The 23,337-nt window shown below is 36.6% G+C and overlaps 1 protein-coding gene across 3 annotated transcripts in view; it reads right to left on the bottom strand.

Moving 5' to 3' along the window:
- Positions 1–23,337, bottom strand: part of LHFPL2 (lipoma HMGIC fusion partner-like 2) — a 120,152-nt gene that overhangs the window by 65,291 nt on the left and 31,524 nt on the right. The window contains exon 1 of one of the 3 annotated variants that reach the window (XM_017808097.1): positions 11,498–11,612. The exons of the other annotated variants lie outside the window; for them this stretch is intronic. The gene's annotated coding sequence lies outside the window, so the exon portion shown is untranslated. Of the gene's footprint in view, positions 1–11,497; positions 11,613–23,337 lie in introns of those variants that run through there. 3 annotated transcript variants of the gene reach the window in all.

Here is a 23,337-nt window from a genome sequence, read left to right as displayed (position 1 = left end):
AAAAAAAGACACATAAATAAATAGTAGTTTATCTAATTAAAGCATCCAGAGGTATCACCTGTGACCTTCTACCAGTGAAAAGCTGCTTTTTAATCATGAAACACTTCAGTGGTTCATGTAATGATTTTGCTAAGTGACAAAATCTTGAGCTTAGGCTATTCAATTTGGCCTCAAAGCAAAGTTACTTCTACTGAAAATGGTCTGTCTGAACATTATCCAATGAATAGCCCTATTATGCACTCAAGACCTTAATTCAAAGCTAGAACTACTACTTACAGCACATTAAATTGTATTCTGTTCCTCTCCAGATCATGTCTCAGAATCCATTTTCAGTCTTACAAAACAAAATTCAAAATCCAAAACCATTGTAAGTAAAATTCAATAAAGATGAGACCCTGAGCAACTTTCCATGTGCCTTTGTTGAGCATGTCAGTGAAATCATGTTATAGAAATGAAAATCCTTACTCAAGTCTCATCTGTTCCATTTTCCAGCTCTGGAGTACATCTTGCTGTTTCTACAGAGCTCTGAAAGTCCTGAGGCATCTCCATCCAGGACACTTCTCCAACACAAGCTCACAAACCCACAAAGAGGCACTCCTCTGATGCTAACCCAAGGAAGAGGAAATGAGCTACCCACTGCTTGGTAAGAGCTAAAAAGCAGGCTCAGGAATGACTGAGCTAAAAAGCAGACTCAGCTAGCCCCAGGAATGGTGGGAACTGAACAGCAACTAAGAAATATGTTAATTTTGGTTTTGTATACTACAAAGATGCTTTCCTTTGCCTTTCTAATTTTTTTCATTTTAAGCTTTTTCTGGAACAAATTTACTTAAAAGCTGCTAGAGAAACAATCTTTTAAGAAAATGTCCTGGTAATACAAGGAGTATAAAGTCTAGGTTTAGCTTTTCCTGAAGCTAATAATGTCCTCTTTGAAGACTGTCACAGCACATATTTTGTAAGAAGTTCTAAATATTCTTTAAACTCATTAATTGTTTAAATTATTATTCAAAATCCATTTGGAGTAAAACTGAGATATAGATTCTCAACAAGAATCTATTGATTAGTGATTACATTTTACTTTATTTTACCTAGACCTATTCTTTTTACTACCTAAAAGAAGATTATGAAGGATTGTCTCCACATATAGATACACACACAAAGAGAAGAATCACTTTTAAAAGGGTCTCCTGATTCAGAAGGCAAAAAGAGCAGTCAGTTTCTGCTTTTCCTCTCCCTTTCAAGATTACATTAATTCTTTAAAAAGACATATTGATTGTCACCTTTACCATTTCCTGCATAAAGGTACTTGCAAGGCTGGAGTGTCATAGATCAACTTCAGGCTCAAAAAAATGGGTTTACAGAATAATCCATGAAGGATTCAGTTCAAATAGGAATGGCTGGTGCAACACGCAGAAGAGTACTCAAATTTTTTTATTCCTCTTCCTCAGTTGAGGGTAAAAATGACCGTTTCCTTCAGTTGTCTCTTCCAACCTGTGTAATTCTAACTCCAAGTAACTGAATGTAGTTTTTAGTCAGAAATATTTCCCCTGAATATTATGGATTCTTAAGCTTCCTGCTTCTACCATTCACTAACCTTCACATTCCCAAAAGTAGGTTGTACAAGACCGTTCATATCAGTTTTGAGATTATTTTCTGAAACTCATGAGAGGGTGTTTGCCTCACCCGAACTTTTTAGTCTGCTGCAAAACCTTTTTGATGTCTTCTCCTTTAACTTTTATCAACAACTGTAGCAGTGAAGGAAGATTCTTTGCTTTCCTTATGTCTGCAGTTGAGAAACTGAGATGGTGATAGGGATGAGTTCACTTAACTTGGGCTTGTTCTATAACTTTAAAAAAACCCCTGTGCTTTCCTACCAAATACTTTCTCATTAAACAATAACTTTCTAAATTAAAACAATTCATTAGAAAAGAAAAAACAAAACAGACACCATACTTACAGTGTAGGTGGTATTCTTCAGCAGAGTCAGTTTTAAAGTTTACTGGTAGACTGAATTCCTAAAGAATGGTTGTTTAATACGTTTATATTGTTTTGAGAAGAGGAAAACCTTCAGAAGTATCTCACAACTTACCTTGAGCCTGTTGGGCAAATACCTCTAACATGACACGGAGATGATGAATGGCAGTATAATCTTGGATTATATCAGTTATCATCAACCCGAAGGATAGTCTTACCAGTTACTGAAGACTGCAGTGAGGTTTTACTTTGAACACTACAAAGAATTCTTATAATCCATAAGTGATGGGAAGAGTAGGACATCCAAACTGGATTAAGAACATGAAAGGAATATGGTACTGATCGAGGGAAGAGAGCTAAGAAAAGATATAAGGTCTTGTCTTCTTTAGCCTAACAAAATGTTGACAAAAAATGAAGTGTAATTATTTCCTACCATTACTGTAGGCAGCTAATTAGCAAGAAGAGATATTTAAATTGAAAGTCAACATTGCAGCAAGAACAAAATAACTGACTGTGAACTGACTGTCAACACACTTAAGATGCAGCTTAAGAGACGGTTTCTAAACCATATGAAAGAGCAAGAGTCTGCAATAGCCTTTCAAGAACAAAAGCAGAGGTAAAAAAAGCTTTCTATTTTTAAGTTAAAGGCTCATGACGTGATGAAACAAGTTGCACACAACCTGACTGCCTGCAATAACAAGGGAACGAACTCCTTTACAAAGGCCTTCTCATCCAAAGATCTGTACATTAAAGTATAGTAGCATACCTTCCAATCACCCCTTAGAAAGTACATATTAAACAGCTTAAAGCCATCCCAAACCCCACTGTTTAAATCAAAACACGCATTCTAAGCCCATTTAAAATACTCTCAAAGTATTAAACATCAAAAAATAGTTTCTTCTTAATTAGCACCATACAGAACTACTGTCTGTATCCCATGCTTTTGATTATTAAGGGCAGAAGATAACTGCACTTATTAAGTCTTGGTAGAGCACACAATGTCCATATCAATTACATTCACAAAGTCATGTTTTAAAGAACATGAAATACTTAGCCACTTATGTCATTCTAGACAAAGGCTAAAAAACAAGACATGGGGGTATAAAGATGTTTATTTTGAATGTTATTATCTCTTTTTTTCTTTGGCAAAGCATATAAACAAAGTAATATCCATGAAAGAAAGCTATTTTGAAAGAAAACATGAAAAACTAAGGTCAAGCAGACCTCCCCAAAAACAAAGAAAAGGAAGAAATTGGTCACTTCACAGAGCACAAGCAAAACAGCCCCAGGAAATCCATATGAAAGATTTTTTTTTAAAGAATACATAAACTCTGATATAACCTTCACAGATCTCTCCAGAAGTCAAGCTAAGAGACAACATGTCTCTGGAACATATAAAGATTTCTTAAAGTTCCTTCTGTTCTCTCCATCTCTCAAAACACTGTATTTGCTATTTTAGTAGGAATTAACATTTTAATTGGCTTTGGCCATTTGCTTACTACTAGAATAAACATAACAATGAACGTGCAAGGTGAGAAGTCAAGGAACAGCCAGTGAGGCAGTTAGATGGAGAACCTGGGAGGCAGGAAAATGCATCAGTACTAATGTCCTCATACCCTATTTCAAGCTTGTGGGGCAACTCTGTTATTTTCAAGCCAAAAACCACAGGCGGCCAAGTTTACAGCCTTCAATATAATACAATAGGGCTAATTTTAAAACTTCTAAAGGGGTTTAAAAAATTCCAAGGAACTACTATAAACCCTGAAACAAGACATAATCTTGTCTGCTTAATCAAGTTCATCAAATTCAAGAAGCCGTAAATTAATTATATTCTCTTTTCACACACCCCCCCCCTTTTTTATTTTGTAGGTTCAGGAAGGCAAATTATTTCCAGGCTACATGGGATCAAATAACTGAAAATAATCACATGTATATAAGCTACATATTTGAACAACAGTTTTAATTCTGCAGCAGCAGGAAATGCAGATTCCTACTAGTAGGCACTATTTTTCAAGACCTATACATACTTCAGTGAGGGCAATCACACTCAGAACAAGTATCAAGAACCCTTTTTCCATAAGTTTCCTTACCAATGAAAAAAAAGATTTCCAAGAACAAAAATCGAACAATTCCTTAAGTCTCAATGACTGTCTAAATGCACTCATTCAGAATAATTATTATGTAAAGTTGAAGCTCTAAGTTCCAGAGTCCCTAAATACTAATCCATTCTCCCCCAAAAACAGCTTTTCAAAATTGTATGGACTGTCTTTTTAAGTGATTTTTCCAGGGAAGGCTGAGGTTTAGAACACAGCATGAGTAGGTTTTCTGACATAATTACTTTCTTATGGTTTTCCAGCAATTGAACATGGACTTTAAATCTCTTGCAGGCAAAGCTGGCTGGTTTAAATAATTGTTTTTGAAAGCACACTGATGATATGCAGCTACTTTATTCCTCAATACCCTTTACAGCATCAAAAGTGCTCTCAAATAAAACAAAATTATACATACATATACAATTACTTGTATTCATATACATAATATAATTCAGTTCCATTCAGGTGGTTTTGGCTCTCTAGAAGGAGTTAAATATCTGAACCAAACCCTTATCCTTTCCATATATTAGTACTGTTTTCAAAGGACTGTTCAGATAATGAAGACTAAGAAAAGTGCAAATTCTCCACTCCATGCTCAGCTAACAAAGCATCCAATCAGTTCTCACTGAGTTCATTTTGTGTCCACATGTACGTGATTAACAGTACATTGTTTGAAATTTAATTCCACATCTGTTCTTCTGTGGGACTTGGAAAACAGCTGAAGTTTCCTGACAATTGTTTGCAGAGTAGATAATCGCAAGCATGTGTAATAGTATCCCAAAGTGCTAGGGGAAAACACCATGAGTCTAAGAAGCGTATTTGCTGAATGTTTTTGTTTCTTTTCTAAGTAAGATAAAAAAATAAGATGCTCTCAGATGGAAATGATTAATAAATGCTTAAGAAGTCATAGACTATAACTCTAAAGGCAAAGCAATACATAGATTTTCTTCCTAAAGGTCATCATTTCATGTCCAAGTAGTTTGCTCAGAGAACAAAAATCCATTTTATGGCCTGTCAGGTAACTTTTAAAAGTTATGCCGAAGTCGTAACATCCCACAGAACTACAACACAGAAAATATATAGTTTTGTCATGGAGCTCCACAGTTGTGACAGAATGTTCCAGGCTATAACAGTACAGCATCTTTTGAATGGATTGCAGATTTAAGTGTTAAGGATGTATTCTCTTCTGATCTCTATAAAATGCTGATAAGCACAGAAAGGAAGACTAGATAGTAATTCTTCACTGTATTTGCTAATGCAAGTGCAGGAAGCAACAAAGCATATTGGGATATCCTAAGCTCTGAAAAACACTTTTGCCATGCAAGATGCAGTTACCTTGAGGAAATCTGCCACAGTTTGCTGTGGATGCTAAATTCCACATTTGCTCAAGAAATAATGGGACAAATTAATGAAGAAACAATCCACAAACAGCCTTAAATGAAACAATGCCTCCTTTGACCCTTTAGATGCAGAGCAGTGGAAACTATGAAAACATCAGTGCAAATTTGCTCTGTATTTTAGGCCATTGGCTATTACCAGGTAGTTCTGGTTAACTGTTTTATTTATGGCCTTATAACATTGGCTTGGACCTTCGTTTGACCTCCACACATAATAAGTGCAAGAATGACATTATCTACAGTGACTGAGAAAAATTCACAGGGAGGGCTCAGGGTAGATAAAATACACTGTTTTTACAAACTTTATTTCAATTAATTCTGGGATTAAAGTAACTATTAGTCATACTTGAGGATGCCTCAAAGAAAGCCCAAAATTTCAGTTCAGTCACACCAAACTGATGCCTCAGTCAAAGAAACCAAATACTACTGCCAAGTGCTACAATGGCACTGCAAACTTTCCAATACTTGGTGTTTTTCTTAAAATGGCAGACACCTGTGATATGTGATTATCTCACACTGAAAGAGGTGTTTTCAAACACCCCACACCAAACCAAAACACTTTATATGTAAATAAATATTTACACTATTTCCAGTTCTGTTACACACACGCATATGCACACGTACACAATCCCTTGATACGGGCAACAGTGGAAACCAGGTCAAACCTAGGTAGTACCATGTGGCCAGCGCTGAAACACTGTGTCGCCCTGGATGAAACAGATGAAGAACGTGAATGAGAACCAGAGAAACTTCCTAGAATGAAAATGGAGAAAAGGTGCAGAAGAAATAAATTCCAAGTAACAGAATGCTTATAGTTTATGTAAAAAGAAACTATTCAGATAAGGAAAAAAAAAGTCTGACCTCTACAGAAAAGGACAGTGATGGGTTCCAAAAGTATTCTGCTCAGCAAAATTGCTGACATTACTTAATAAAGGCTTCCATTTAAAATGCATAGTATAACCAATTCCATAAATAAGAAGGCACAGAGAGAATACACTGCATGTGATAATAATGGATTTCCAACTCCATTATGTAACTTAAAGATTATCAAAAAGGGAAGATTTATAATGCAGAGTATGTGATCAGATAGCACTGTGCTTTGAAAGAAATGGTCTTAACAAATCTGAATTAAAGTCACTGAAATATTAAAAGGATAAGCAATATGGGTCGGCTAAAAATTAAAATACAACAAATATCCTTTTTTACACAAAGAAAGTAGGAAGGTTATGCAGACATAATTACCATACCCATCCACAAACTGGAAATAATAATGACTTTGAATTTTATTCTATTATTTTATATGTTTTTATGTAAAGAATACCTGAGGGAAGGGAAGATAAGACAAATCATTAATTGTAGAGAAAATTAGGTGAACAAACAAAATTCCCTCCTGCACATACAACCCTGCTGATGCCTGGACAACACCGAAACTAAGCATCCATGCTGCTGAGCTGTGCACCAGTCCCACATGAGTCCACTTACTTCAAATGTTAGGAAAGTCCTAAGGAAGGGTCTTGACTTTTCTTCCATGTGCTGTGGGCATTGAAAGAAAGGTACTTCTATTTTTTTTTTAGCTTTAGTACCCTCTGCCAATACCATTTCCTACAACACCACAGCATACATATAGACATATATGTATATATATTTTTTTAAAAGTGCCATATACTTATATTTATACACAAAAGACTACAAACATATCTACTTTAAACACTGCTATAGAGCTTTTCTCTGTTGTACTAAAAAGCTAAATGACATTCAATACACACAGGAGTCCCATGGGTCTCTTCCACTTTGTCCTTCTGTAATTGTACTAAAAGCTTGTCTGGAGTCTCTCCCTCAAGGCATCTGGAGTTGACACTTCTCTTATTTATCTAGCTAAAGAAAGGTCCCATGCTTCTTCCCTGCCAATACCATGAAGAATTTAATGTATCAGCAGGGACTCAAAGCTTGAAACTTGATCCAGTATTTTCATAAAACAATTCACAGACTTGCACTGACTTTTTTGACTTAAGAGCAAAGGGTTTCCATACAGCAATTTGGGGCTAGATTAATCCACTCATGTTTCCATCAGTGGGGGAGGGAGGAACAGCATCACAACATGGCAGCCACCAAATTGAGACAGAAAAGAAATTCCTATTAGAGTGCCTTCATACCTTCTTAAGAAAATCACGGCAGGTATTTAATGTATCCTATGAAATAAGGAAGAATGAACACAAAGCAATAGAGAGCAAATTAGAGAAATAAAGTGGGAACCAAGAAAAAAGAGTTTATTTTTACTTTACACGAGGGAGAACAGTGGTTTGTAACTTAATTTTACTGTATATCAATACCCTGGATAACAAGGAAGAAAAAACAAAGGAGAATTTGGATCAAAGAGCATTGATGTGCAAAGCTGAACTGATTCCCCCTCTCACAACCAAACAACATGACAGGTACTAAACACAGAAGGAGAGTATACTATCACATATACTGAGGAATTTGTCAAATGCTCAACACCTCCACTTTTATTATACCAACAAGCAAACTAAGCAATAGCAAGACTAGTTATTCTAAATTTTTCTTTTTGAGAATGGACTATTTTGTGCTTGCTGGTACTCAGTCTTTGAAAAACTGCTTGCTTGTGCAAAATGGCATCTTCAGTTACTTTGAAACTCAAAACATTCATCTGCCAAGTGTCCAAGTGTGCAAAACAAGGAATTTACTTATACTAAAAAGCCTTATCCAAACCTTTCTGAAACAGATCAGAAGTTTACTTGGGGTTTTCTTCCAGTTATTTAAAGAAAAATATAGCTTTCAAAGATGAAAAGAAGCAATAGAAGAGTAAAAACCAAGAAGATTAGATAAAGGCATTTCTTAAATGTTTTTCCTTTTTTTTTTTTTTTTTTTTCATTTTCTTCTTTTTTTTTTTTTTTTGGTCACTAGAAATCAGATAGAACTGCTCTTCATCTATACAGTCTTAAATAATATCAAGTTAAAAAAAATCTTAGACATGCTTTTAATTGCCAGGGCACCCACTGTTAAGATCCTAAACTCCATTTTCATCTTCCAAATTATTAATCAAGGTCAAAAACATATCTCAGAGAGTTGGGACTTACAAATTTCAGTCTTTGATTCACCAAAAATATTGATATAAGCAAGAAGCAGGTTGTTATAGGGAGTAACCCAGAAGCATATCAGAAAATAAATTCGTCATATGACAAACCCCTTAGTTTACATATAATGATGAATTCACAAAAATCACAGAATAACAGAATTGTTAGGATTGAAAGGAACCTCTAGAAGATCATCTACTCCAACCCTCCTGCCAAGGCAGGGTTACCTGGAGCAGGTGACACAGGAACTAATCCAGGTTAGTTTTGAATGTCTCCAGTGAGGGAGACTCCACATGTCCCTGGGCAGCCTGTTCCAGTGCTCTGCCACCCTCAGTGTGAAGGACATGTTGAGGTGGAACTTGTGTTTTAGTTTATGGCCATTGCTCCTTGTTCTGTCACTGGGCACCGCTGAAAAGGGTCTGGCACCATCCTCTTGGCACCTGCCCTTGAGATATTTATATGCACTGATGAGATCCCCTCTCAGTCTTCTCTTCTCTTGACTAAACAGGCCCAGCTCCTGCAGTCTCTCCTCATAAGAGAGATGCTCCAGATCCCTTGTCATCTTTGTGGTCTCTGCTGGAAGATGGATACTGAGGATGAACATCAGAAACATGTAAGAGGAAGATACTTTCCACTATCACTAAAATATGTGTCTTTACAAGTCACAGGCAGGATAGTCTACTTCACAATCACCGAGTGGCCAGAAAGGATACCAATAAGTTAAAATAAACACTAAAGTTTCTGCAACTTTTTTGCATTGTCTGGAACAGCATTCATTCAGCTATGGCCATTCAGGATTGTGCACCCAGGTACAGTGTTCCAGCTTCCAAAACTATAAGTCATGTAGAGAAAATGCTGCTTTAAAAAATTCAGTCAATTAACAGTACCTATCCTTTTTTTGTCTTCTGAGTACTGTATATTTGCAGTCTTTCAGAACTTACAAGGGCCTTATAAAAAAGAAGGAGAGTGACTTTTTACATAGGCACATAGTGATAGCACAAGGGGTACAGTTTTAAACTAAAAGAGGAGAAGTTCAGATTAGATGTAAGGAAGAAATTCTTCACTGGGATGGTGGTGAGGCATTAGGACATGTTGCCCAGAGAAGTCATGGATGCCCCATTCCAGGTTGGATGGGACTTTGAGCAACCTAGTCTAGTGAAAGGTGTCCCTGGCCAAGGCAGGGTGGTTGGAAATAGATGATCTTTAAAGGATCTTTCCAACCCAAACCATCCTATGATCCTATGATATTCCTGTTAAAAACACTTCACATGCTGAATTGATTTTAGAGAGAGAATACTCATAAATACATTGATGAAAGATTATTCTTAACTCAAAGTCCAACTGAACTAAAAAAGAGAGTCATGGAAACCAATATTAAATACTGTTAATTTCTAGGGGTAATATTCCTCTTAGATATTAACATGAACTAATATCGCGTATATCAGTTTACATATAGTACATGTATAGTTATCTGTAAAGCATGTTCTTCTAAAAGACTGTATGTCTATAAAAGATGGGTTCTTTGCTGGTGGTGGTGGTTTTGGTCTTTTTAATTCCTACAGCCTAAACAGTTTGCTTTTAATGAAAGACAAACAGGTTTGGATGAGATGACAGCATATAATGTCATTAAGCTTGGCTCTCAAATCTTTGTGCCTAATATGATGGCTTCCCACAGAGTCAATCAAAAGCACCTTGCTCCTGAAACAGTATTTTTTAATGACTAGAATCAAAGATTAATTAAATCCTACTTCATTTTCCTAATCATCAACATTATTTTCTTTCTAAATAATAGATAATGATTCTGTGATCACACTACAATTAAGCTCCAAAAATACTAATATGCAGTTTTAAAAGCCTAATCAGGGAAACCTATTAGTCTGGTCTGCCTTTTTTGGTCAAAGACTTTATTCCAGCATAACAATCTGGCTGAAAGGCAAAGTCCTGCTTATTGAGAACCTTTTTAGAGTTTTGTTTAATGTCTGCTCACATTCAAAGAACTAAATTGCCTAGACAAAAAACTGCTGAAGAGTGAAAACAATGAACAGCCCAACTGGTGCTGTTTGAAGACGAACCTGGAAGCTATTCTGCAACTTCAGACCTGAACAGTGATCCAACACTATATGGACAAGCCAAAGAGCTTCTTGATAGGACTGAAGTGGTTGGATATGAAGGCAAAAATGCCTTTTAGACAGGTGAAATCTGAGCTGCAGTACTAAAGAGCCTGTGACCAAACAATTCCTCACCTCCACACTAACAGTCTGGCTGGAGACAAAAATTCAATTTTTTTTCCTTTCAGCTTCGTGGAAAACCTCCATTTCTTTGGGAATCTTGTCTTAGCCTGATAGGGATGCAGCTCCCATTTTTCTGTCTATATGAAGGATAACCTTTTTCAAAATGTCTTTTAAACATTAACTTTGGACTAATATTTTTTTCAATTTGTGGTACAGATTATCTAAAGTGGAAATGACCTAAGTTAGTATTTAGAAAATTATTTTTTAAAAGAATAGAATGGGAAGGAAAAATACAGTGGAGGTGGGAGAATATGCTTTAATTATTCATAAAGGTAAAGAGAAGCAACAAAATTTCTCTTTAATTCCCCATTTTGTGAATGTCTGTATAAAACAAATGGAATGTTTTGCAGTAGATTATAAAACAGAAGTCCGTGTTATAAAACTCCACACAAGATGACAATTACGCTTAACACTTTCAGCCAAAAAAGAAAACAACTTTGAGATTTGCACAGGGAAGTTGTGCAGGCAACTATGAGGCCAAAATAAATTTTTAATATTCCTACAAAACAAACAAAAAAGCTTTCAGGGCATCTTGCAGCTTCTTTATGCAGCAGGCAAGTATGACTTTTATGCCATCATTAACATAAGTTATAAAGACTATGAACTGATATTTAATGCTATTCCCTAAGTGTAAGAAAACATGAAATTCCTACTAGTGTTTTTCACGTAGAAGGTCTCTGAGCCTATGTGCAGTAAAGAGATGAAAGACTCTCTGTGGTAGTTTGGGCTAGGCCTTCCTTAGTGACCAGTTTGTAACCAAGGAAGGGTCCAGATGTACCCAGTATTCCCTACGATTTTTACGTAAGCCAGGCTATAAGAAGAAAGGAGGAGAGGCCTTCGTTCCCTTTCCTTCTGGTGGCTTGGAGGTGCAGGTTCCCTGCTGTTGAGTCTGTCGTGTTGGGGAGCGAGGCCTGGTTAGGCCTTGTCGACCTTGGGAGACGGAGGTTGCCAGTGATCATTCCAGAGTGACTCTCGGTTGTCCCAAGGAAAGTGTGAGATATTTCTTTGCTAACTCTTTTAGTGGATAGATATTGGGCCACTAATCGGGAGATATATATATATATATATATATATATATATATATATTTTATTTTGGTTTTGTTCCTTTTCCCTTCCCCCTTCCCTTTCCCTTGTGAAATTGTATATATTTCAATTGTATATAACTGTAACAAAAGTGTAAATATATTTATATATATTTATATCTATCACTTTAGCTGTCTCTCTCTCGTTTCGGGTTTTCTTAGTTGTTTTTCTTCCTCTTCTCCCTGAGGTTTTGGGGGGGGGGGAACTTCTTGTGGTAAGGTTTGGAGACTTGGCAGGGAGCCAGCTTCAAACCATATCACTCTCCTTAAGAGGAAAAACAAAAAAAACATTTAGTACCTTATAGTCTGTATTGTTTATTGTAAATATAGGTTGTATAAATTACTACTACTTAAAAGCAAAACATTAATTCCTAAGGAAAAGCATGAAGTACACACTTCCTTCCTTGAAGTGTTTTGGATAAGTAATATGCTTACATTGCTGCAAACAGCTTTTAAATTCTGTATTTCTACACACTTTTACAAAACAAATAAATTCCTGTATTTAGTAAAAACAGTATCTGTAAATTAAGAGTATTTTCCTGGTTCGATACAATGTCAATGGGATTTCCATTTGTTTCCTGCTTGAATTTTAAGGAAGGGTTTTTCTGATAAATGCACTTTTGTTATTTCTTAGTATTACCCCCCAAAAAGTTAAGGATTTATGTTTGCCAGACCCTCATCTATGTGAGTAAACAGAAGCTCTATTCACACACCTAACCATGAAAATGCATCTAACTGAGATGTTCTGATGTGCATATAGTTAATTTTATGTGTTATGCTGTTGGACCTCACACTAAATATTTTCATTTTCTTTCTTCCTAAATTCACAGACACATAAACTATACTGCAGCCACCAAAATCAATCACAACTAACTACCATAGTGATTTCAAAACTACACTTTGCCCTGGAAAACTAGGCTAGCAAAGTAAAACTGGTTTAAAAACAGAATACTTGCATCTAATGCATACCCTTTCAAGGACACACATAGCAGGTTAAATTAGTGATACTAGGTCAGCAGCAATTTCCTGTCTCACAACCCCTTCCTCAACACAAATACAAAAAGCAAAGTTTAAATCAAGATGAGATCTACAGAGAGGTCTGACACTGTTCAGTGTTTTAGGCCATAAGAACAGCCTCTGTTCCAGAGATGAGATCTCCACATTCCCCTTAAGCGCAAATAATGAAGCCAGGGCCAACCTCCTTTTTCCCATCGCACAGAGGGCTGAACTCCCAGCTGTGCAGTGGCACAGCTTCAGCAGGACCAGAGAAGGTGGCCACATGCTGGTGGACCTGCCAGCTCCAGCCTCTCTGGCCAGGAGAGGTGGGGTGGTTTGAACCACCTTGCAGCGAGGACAGAAAGACACCTTCACAACCAAGTGCCCTAATGATTTGTTAGGGAGCAGAACAGCATCCTAATACTCCACTAATTACTTTTTTTCCCCTTTGCAAAAAAAGAAAAAGCAATAATTTATCTCCAGGAAAGGGTTCCTGTTCAGGCCTCCCTCCCGAGCAACTGAAGTGTGAGACCTTCATGGGGGACAGGTTTCTACCACTGAACATCCTTTCCATGGACCATTTGCCCCTTAAGCAGATGCAGTGTCTGAAACATAGTTATGCAGTTTCATCCAGCATTTAACATCTTTGCACTCTGAGGCAAGGAAGAGACATACAGACCTACATTTTAAAAATTTACTTTTAAAACTATATAAACACATTCTATTTTCACAAAATATTATAGACTATACAGACAGTTTGCTGCCTCTTGTTCCCCGATACCTGAATGTACCTGGGAATCCGATCAAGAAATTAATGCATAGGAAAGATGTCTCGCATGCAACCAACTGCCTGCTTTTTCAAAGCTTTTATTTTGCTTTCCAACCAGTCTCCTTCATCTGTGTTTCGCCCCTCAGTTACAATATCTCTGCTCCCTCCACAGCTGTTCTGTCTCTCCACTCTGGCAACTCTTCCTCCACAACCCACTCCACCACAATTTTTAAATGACTGTACCAATGGCTCTTATCTTTGTTCCCCTTCCTGTGGAAACTAAAATTTCGGGAAACTTTATGCCTCCAAACAGCAGCAAAGGAATCTAGTTTTATCTAGTCTGCAATCCTTCCTTCGTTCTGCCTACTAGGAGCAGCTGGATTCAGCAACTTACCTACTTGCAGACTTCCACCCCAGTCCTCTCGCAGAATCAACATATGTAAAAATAGTTACAAAGTTTTCTAATGTAATCTTTAAATTGCACATAGACAAATACCCCAATGATATGTAAACTTTACTGACCAATTTTAAATCTTAATAGTTTCACAATTACTATAAAAAGAGGGAGGATACATGTTGCTCTTTACTTTCATCGCATCTGTTCAAATGTTCAAATGTATGTTCAGAAAACAAAGGGCTTAGCTAAAGCATACATTTTCTAGAGATTTATTTTTAGCTTGCTTAACGTTGAAGGAATTCACTACAAGCTTTCCACAGCATGGAACAACGTTCCCACCAGTCTCTCTGTTACAAATTAATGAAAAGCTGACTGCTCATTCTGTGCCGAAAGGCATCTACCATGCATCACAAATTTAATTCATGGGCACTGAGGAGCAGATCAGGGTACAACCTTCTCCAAACAGTCCAAAGGAAGTTCTCCACATTTATTGCAGCAAGATGATATCTTGAGCCTTCAACACAATTAATTCTCATGTACTCTCCTCTTTCTGTCATTACCAGACTTCTCCAAAAGCATCACATATTCAGAAAAAAATTGACAGGTTCTCTGATCCTCTTTAAAGCATAGTATGCAGGACAATCACATGTATTTTTAACAGACACACTCCACCGCTGCAATGTCACGTTGAGTTTGAAGAAAAGAAGGAGACTCAAGTATTTGCAAATTGCATCAAAAAGACTCAGCAGTGATCTTTCCATTAAAAGCCCTGCTCTAAACAAAACCTATGAAGCATTTTAGCTGTGTATTTTGGAACAATGCCTAGAAACAAGACTACAAAGATTCCCCCACCCAAACCACTGCTGACTGGTATTTATCAACACAAAGCAAATATAAAATTATGAATATGAAATCACTTGGCTACACAAAAAAACCCACAAACTCTAGAGCAACAACAAAAATGTTATATATTCTAAGTAAATTTTAAAAGTGCTAAGTAGTGCTTTAATTCAACTCCTCCTGTTTATGTCAGTGTGAATAACTTTAAGTTATTACTGAATGACTGAATTCTGAAATACAAAAAAATATTTATATACTGTTTTAGTACTACAATGAATTTGATCTACTGGGCCTTGTCAGTCAGAATTTTCTGTTTCTAAAGAAAAGGAGTACTTTACAATTTAAAATGAGAAGAGCCAATGGATTGTAATAATCTAACTTAAACATAGTGTGAATTATTAGATAATAGTACAAGCTATTTATTTTTAAAAAACGTGTTTTAGCTCATCATTTATGATCACTGGGTTAGAAAGCATTAGCCTACCTAAACCAAACCTATGGTTTGTTTTTGACCTCTGTAACTCAAAACAACATTGACAAATGTGCAGAGGAAAGACCAATAAAACATTTCCCCTTAATTTTAAGTTTAGTATTTCATAGAAGGCCACATATTTGTCCCACCTTTTGCCTTCCAATCTGGTCTGTTCTGCTCTCTGGCAGTCTTTCCCTAAAGTTCTTCAAGGTAAGAAGCTCCAATACAACAGTTGAAGATGATTACATGGTCAGTACAATAGAGTTGCAGACAAGCACATACATAGTATCTTTCATGCAGCCTAGCACACAGTAAGGACAGATGAGTCATCCATCCAATCCTTCTCACCACTAAGGCTCCCAATACAATATATGAAGAAATCAGTCAAAACAAAGAGAGCTATTGCATCAAGTTTTGGAGGAGCGAAGTCTGAATTATTTTAGTTAAAATTTATTGTGTTTGTCTGCTAATGGAAAACTTGCATCTGAAATAAACCCTTATAGGGTAAAGAATTCCTTAGCTATGGAAAACTAATTAAAGCAAGCACATCCATGAGTTCTGCTATTGATGAAGCTTACTCTTGTCAGATTTGTGCTTCACAGTTGATCAAGATTTCTGACAGGATCTTTTATAGTCCCTCCTCCAACTGGCCCCCTATTTTTGAAAATAAGAGGTACTTCAATAGCTTCTCCCACCATCCACCACCTCATGCTCAACACACATTCAGTAGCACTGCAATGTCCAGCCCTTCCCACTACAACCAGCTCCCTAATCCTCCGTGTATTAGCATAGTGCTAATACACAAACCAAACCTGCCACAACATACACCCAAACTGTCCTTTTCACCATTGTATGCCAATATACTCTCACTCCTTTGTGCAAGCCATAAAGGTGTAGCACACCTAAACCCCCAGCTTATGCTGTAACAGGGCATTTGATAAACAAACACATATGGCTTGGTGATGGGCAATGAGAGAGACAAAACGGGACAGCCAGAGCACTTGGAGAGAATCCACTTACAGGTTCAGCAGACTGGGTCACAGTTCAGATCCAATACATGATCAGGTAAATGTATGGTTTTCTTTGGAATGAAAAGAGTTTGGGTTTTTTTAATTCTAAAGCAATTTTGTACCTATTTAACTGAAATTTGTCTAACTGAATTTGTTTCTCAGCCTCAATAGCTATTTGTCTACATGCTTTTTGAACAAAGTAAGATGCTATAGTAAGATTGCCTTCATTATTCTGAAATTTTTACATAAAAATAAAAGAAGAAACCATAAAAACCCCTGCAGCTATTACAAGTGTTTTTAGCAAACAAAAATGCCTGCGAAAATATTTTTTATTAAATAACAGTAGCCACCATTAATGACTATGTGGAGGGAGGAACTTCAGTATTATACTACTTTGGAAATCATCGTAATTTTCAAACTACAATCTGGTTCCTCCTTAATTAATATATGTAATTTAACCCATAATTCATAGAACCATTAACAATAATTAAAGAAATCTTAACTCAGTTTTAGTGATAGTAAAGTAGAAAAAAATCAGTGTGTTCTCCACCAAGTGGATGGTGATGCTTTCGCAGTGTTGTGAGATTGACTCTTGCATCAGAACACTGTCAAACTTTCCAAGAGGAAAGTGACTGGAAGTCTTCAGCAAAGAAGAAAAATCACCAAGGAGAAGAATGCAGAGGCTGGCAGAATGACTGATGTGTGGAAAAGTCAACAAGAAACCATTTCTCAGAACAAAAACCAGTGGGCAGGTTACTGCCCACTAGTTTTTCCTTATTTGTTACAGATCTGTAATAAATGAGGAAATGCTTTTTCTTCACAATGTATACCTGAATTATGGAATCATTGCAGCAAGACACTGAACACACACGAATGGACACAAAAAAACCCCCTAAAGTCTTGAATGACGGACCCACTGATGGTTATTTAAAACACAAATGCCTGGGTTCAACCTTTAGCTAAGGAGCTCCCTAAACCATCTAATTAAGGGACCTAGCCATGGGAAAGAATTACTACATATACTTCAGGCATTTCTTACATTTTTCTCCCCAAGCATCTTTACTAACTGCCTTTGGAAAGAGTATGGAACTAAATGGATACTTGGCCTGACCAGAACAGAGCTAGTCATCTGTTCTCATGAAATAAAGGCAGACATGCCAAATACCAGATGAAGGCAGACAAAGCAACAGGAACAAAATGTATGCAGACATTAGACTCTTAATTCTCTCCCACTTCACAAACAGCATTAATCACTACTCCTGCAAGCAGCATGGCATAATATAAGACACAACAGATTTAGACAGAGTTATGTGTAATTATTGTGAGAAATAAAAATTACAAATAAAAAAATTAATTTTCTTCTCCAATATGTGTGATTTTATTTGCTGCTGGGAAACAAGCCATGATCCATGGCCAACTCTCAAACAGGAAAACAAATTAGGTATACTCAGTTTTAAAAGCCATAGCTGTATTCTACAAAGCAGTTAAGTGTTGGTCCACTGTTAGGAAGCTTTTTCTAATTCAGTGGAAAAAAGAGGGGACAGATGACCCTGTACCTGAGAAATGCCCCAGCACAGTACAGAGATCCCAGTATAAGCAGTAAGAAGTCAGTTAGGCCAAGATTTCTGTTCCCTTCATGTTTAAAATGTTGCTTTCAAACTAATTACCTATTAAATTTCCATCAGGATCAACAGTCCCTTCAGATTTATCCAGAAATCTGTAAATCAGCCAATCAAGTGAAGGAATGTGGTGACTTTGGGCGTGTTTTAGGGATTTGTTCGGGTTTCTTTAGCGGTATGGTTATTTATTGTATAAGAGATACTGCAAGAAGAATCAGGTGTGGAGGAACTTCTCAAAATTTCTTCTAAATATGAGGGTGATATTAAATCTGATGTCTTTTCTCTGGGGAAAACAACAAATCCATCAAGATATAATTTTGTCATCACCTATTCATAACAAAATAGGATTTTTCTCTTTTGGACAGAGCTTGCTGCCCAGATTCTATTCACTGCTATGCTCAATAGCCACCAGAAATGACAATAGCACTTCAGCCTGGAAACCTAGTGTGACTCAGATGCCTATGATTGGCAACTGAGATTCTCTGATCTCCATTTATGTGACATGTGAGAACCTGTCCCTTCTATTAAACCAAATGAAATAAGTTATTGACAAAATGTAGAGGGATAAACCACATAATAGACACAGGGTATTACGCAGCTGCCACAGAAACTGGCATATCTAATATTTTTCTATTATCCACCCAAAGTCATACTACCATTTTTTTTTCTGCCCTCCTCTAGTGGAAGACAATATCTCCTATAAAGCTTTTCACTTTTCGTAAGATGTCTCCCACAAATCTTGGGTTTTCCCTGTGAGACTAAAGGAAGTCGATCCTTGATAATCTTTTTGAAGGTTATAGTATGAAAGTGCTTTATAGCAGCTACTGTATAGAGTCCTCTACCTGAGACCTCAGCAGTGCTAAACAGAAAATAACAGCTATGTCCTCTTACATGAGACATTCCTTAATTATACATGTCAGATGTATAAACAAATGTATTTGTCCTTCAACTAACTATAAACCCCAGATTTTCACTAGCTAGACTACTTTAGGTTTTTATTCCTCTTCCAGCAAGTCTGCAAAACATCACAAGCTGGAAGTTCAACTCATTGTGTTTGGATTGTCTCTCCAAATTGCCAAAACAACTGCTTTTCAACCATCCTTTTTGCCATGTGAGACCCATTTAAATTTTCTAGTTGAGGCACAGGACCCTGTGTAGAGAATTTAGACCTAGTGATAATACACTTGCTTTTGTTAGTTACCCATCATGACTCCTTATAAGCAACCAGTAATCATTTACCACATTTTCTGTACTCCACTAGCCAAGTACCTAATAAAAATACAGAACAAAACCAGAATGCCTTCTCAGTTGTCAATAAACCATTAAGGTCAGTTGGAGAGCTTTTCTCAACCACTTGTGTGTTCACTTTACAACTATTTCATGTGGAGTTCCCCACCATTTTCTATGAGTGATCTGCGAGACAGTCAAGAATATCACACACAGTCACTGCAGGAAAAAAGTAACAAAGTCAGGATACCTCATCCGTTTGCTGCACATTTTTTAATCTACTAGGCTAGCTGTACTGCCAAGCAAGGAAATTAAAATTGCCTGACACAGTTGGCACTTGATAAATCTATACTGGTTGCTTATCAATTTTATTGTTCCAGAGGTGCTTATAAAGCAACTGTTTAATAACTTGTTAAAAAAATGTGAGGGGATTAAGGTTTCATTGACCAGCTTGTAATTCCTTTCCTCCTTCAGGTTTTATTGATTAGCTTACAATTCCCTTCATTTTCTCCAGCACCTTTAGAATATATATATATATGTATACATATATAAGAAAAGGGAAAGAAGTAGGAAGTGTTGGTTTACATTTGCCCTTCCCCAGCTTTCTGAAGAGTCTCCTCCTGCTCTCCCAAAGACTCTCTGAAGATTCAGACTAAAGTACCTGACAAAGAGAAGAATGATAATGCTGAGTTTTCAGTTTAGCAATCTTCCAGTTCTTACCTGAGCACAGTAAGCTATTAAAATCAGTGAAAGCAAAAGGTAAGGAGATGACATGGAAGCTGAAAAAGGAGAGAGGGGAAAGTAATGAGAAGTGGAGGTTACTAAGAGTGACTCCTGGCCATCTAGATTAAAAAAAAAAAACAAAACAACCCCCCTCACACACACACAAAAAAAAACCACACAAAAAACCCCCAACAACACACCAAAACAGACAAACAAACAAACAACACTAGTTTGAACCACTGATAGGCCCTCAGGCAGCAAATGTTTGTGGTTGGCTGTTTTTTTTTTTCCTTTAAATAAAGACAGTAAATAAATAGTCTAAGCCACCAACCTTATTGATTAGCTTCAATAGCCTATTCAGAGGCAATAAAACAGACTGGTTCAATAGAAGTTTAACAAAACACTTCTGTACAACTTAGCAAAGCCCTCTGGCCTAATTTGGTAGGTGGAGTTCTACTGAGGTATTGCTTTCAGCTGCACTGCTGGTAAAGTCCAGGAAGCCAATGCCTCCATTGTTCTGGTTCAAGGTGCTCCTTATTGCTATAGTAGGAGTCTATGGTGTGAATGGAAATCCCCGACTCAATTGCAGTCTGCACTGTAACTTTCCTGTCAAGTTTTCCCAAAATGTAAATGCCTAAAAAGGCCTGTAGTTAAGAAATTCTCCATAATATTGGGAGGCAGCTCACCCTGTCATGGACAGAAAAGACACAAGCCATTCTGACAGCCTGTCAGGACACGGGGAATACAGGAGGAATAGCAAGAAGGCATTCTTTTTCTCTGTACCTGCCTTGAAGTAAATGGTTACCTATAAAGTAGGCTGACTGGATTCAGCACATGAAGAAGACACCACTCCACTAATATGTGTTGTTACACACTGATCAGTTAAAGCGGCCTGCTGGTACTGCCACAAAAAACACTATCGTATGTGTACTAGCTTAAATAATTTAACTATAAAAGGTCACACTAATCCAGGCACATCAAAAAGTGCTTCTCTCTCTCTCTCTCTCTCTCTCTGCTTTTTTTAATAAAAAAATTAAAAAGAAGGAAGCTTTTTAAAGAAAAATAAAACCAAGAGCAAGAGACACCAATCAAAAAAGTGAGTCCTCAGTTAACACATATAATTTCTGGCATTTATGCACTTCGGTTCCATTCTACATCAATGCTAGCTGCCATGACAGATGCTGGATTAGGATAACACACATATTGTAGCTCCAAATCTATTTGTAGCCAGAAAGTATAATACTTTTACCAGTATCCAATTCATCAGTAAAATAACCATATTTATATTTTTAGCTTGATCAGCTTGGGACCCGTGATATCAATTGTGCACAGTTACTGCTCAATTTCAATTTGCTATGTTCAGTGTATACATGGGACTTGAGCAAGTACAAGGCCTCACACCTTCTGTATTTGGCAATACAGTGATGTGTCTCATCAGACAGTAGATCAATAGAGCAGTTAAAAGACTTATCCAAAATCCATTTAGAAGAACTGAAATGAATATTAACATGCTATAGAGAATCACAATAACATATATGGATGAAGGAGGACTCATTTCTTAACCCTTACTCCTGACAAATGTCCACATTTCATTAATTAAATGAAATTAATGAAATGTCCACATTTCATTAATTAAATTCAGAAGTGAAATACTTGTTGTTTTGGGTTTTTTTTTGTCAGTGGTAACTATTTATACCTTATCATTCAGTCTTAAAAAAGACTTGGCTGAAATCAACTCTGTCTTTAACATGACATCTGACTCATCCAGAAACACAGCTGGCAAGGATTCTTGATCGACACTGGCAATCATCAATTTAGGTAAGCAGCAATCCTTCCTTTGGGATGTGGATCAAAATTTTACTGAATACTGGACTTCAAATACACTGTGCTGAATTGAACTAATTCTTTTTGATTTATAAAGTTATGTATTAGCAGAAAGAAATCAATTTTCACAGAACATGGCAGTTGAAGGAACTGGATTGGACAGTCTCATAGTTTAAGAAAAAGAAAGACACTGGCTGAAATAAAAACATAAAATACATTTATTACCCAATTAACATATATTTATGCTACACATTAAGACATGCCCACATAATTAAAAAACTAATTAACGTGTTTCTAATGACATATTAATTCACATCATGTCTTTCTGAATTGGATACCTTCCCCTCCCAACATCTCAACCAATTCAGTCTCATTTATCTCCATACTTTTCAGGATTCCATGTCTTTGTACCGGTTTTCTATGTGACTACACTAACTTGTTTTATCTAAGGCAAAGAAAAATATCCACTATATATGTATGTATATATGTTATATCCCTAGAAAAATAAACTAAAACCTGATAGCTCCCATTTAGAAAAACAACCCATTTGCCTTCAAAAAGAAGAAAGGAATTTACTTTTGATGATTTCACAATATAGCCTGGCACCATAAATTTCATTTTTTATTTCTGTTTATGTTCTTCTTCCCTCTTGAAGGACTAGGGCAAGCTCTATTATGAATGGATTCAGAAACTACAAGTCAGCCAAAAGTCGCAGATCTCTCAGGATAGACATGTCCATCTGTCATTTCACAGCAGGAGAACAATAGCAGTTTTAATATAGACACAACAAGCTCATACAGTCCTTGCACAGCCAGCCAGAAAATCTGCCGTAGCTGATAGCCAGCTGCCTTTGAAACTCCAGACAGATGTTCCTGTGTAACACCAGGATCAATTGCCGCTTTCTTGTTTCTATATTTTCAAATTCCTCGGGCTTTTTTTTATAGCAACCAAAATACAGTCAGTATACTCCTTGAAATCTCTACAGAGCTTTGGGAAAATCAGATTTCAGAAGACAGAACCAAAGACATAGAAGCATACAGTACACTATTCTTTAATCTGAAATTTTTCTACTCTTGGGGTCCATTTTAAAAGTAGGTTATCCATAAAGCTTGAAAAAGACTGTGATTGTATTTGTATAATGATTTTCTAGAGCTTTGCTCAACAGCTTTCAATTATCTTCACCATGGATCTGTTTAACAGCATACTGCATTGCTTTTCTACTGTCAAAAAAAATCCACTTTGATTTTTTTAATTATTTATTTCATATCTGTAGATCTTGAAAACAAAAGTTATAGACAGAAAAGGAATCATTAGTATAACACTAATCTAACCTTTGAGGGGCGAGGAAGAAAAAACTGACAAACCATTGGTTGCAGTTCAAGTAAGAGAAAGTGTTACTGATAACACTCAACGAATTTACATGTCTAAAAATAATCTTCCTAGGCCCATCTGTTAAACTTCTGTTCCACTAGTATATGGTGAGGTTTTTTCCCAATGAGTCTCATTGGGTTTTGATTACAGCAAATTTGCAACA

Source organism: Lepidothrix coronata, unplaced genomic scaffold (genome assembly GCF_001604755.1).
Source record: "Lepidothrix coronata isolate B3197 unplaced genomic scaffold, Lepidothrix_coronata-1.0 Scaffold22, whole genome shotgun sequence".
Lineage (NCBI taxonomy): Eukaryota > Metazoa > Chordata > Aves > Passeriformes > Pipridae > Lepidothrix > Lepidothrix coronata.
The sequence above is the reverse complement of the archived record's forward strand: the minus strand, read 5'-3'. Positions and strand labels throughout refer to the sequence as shown.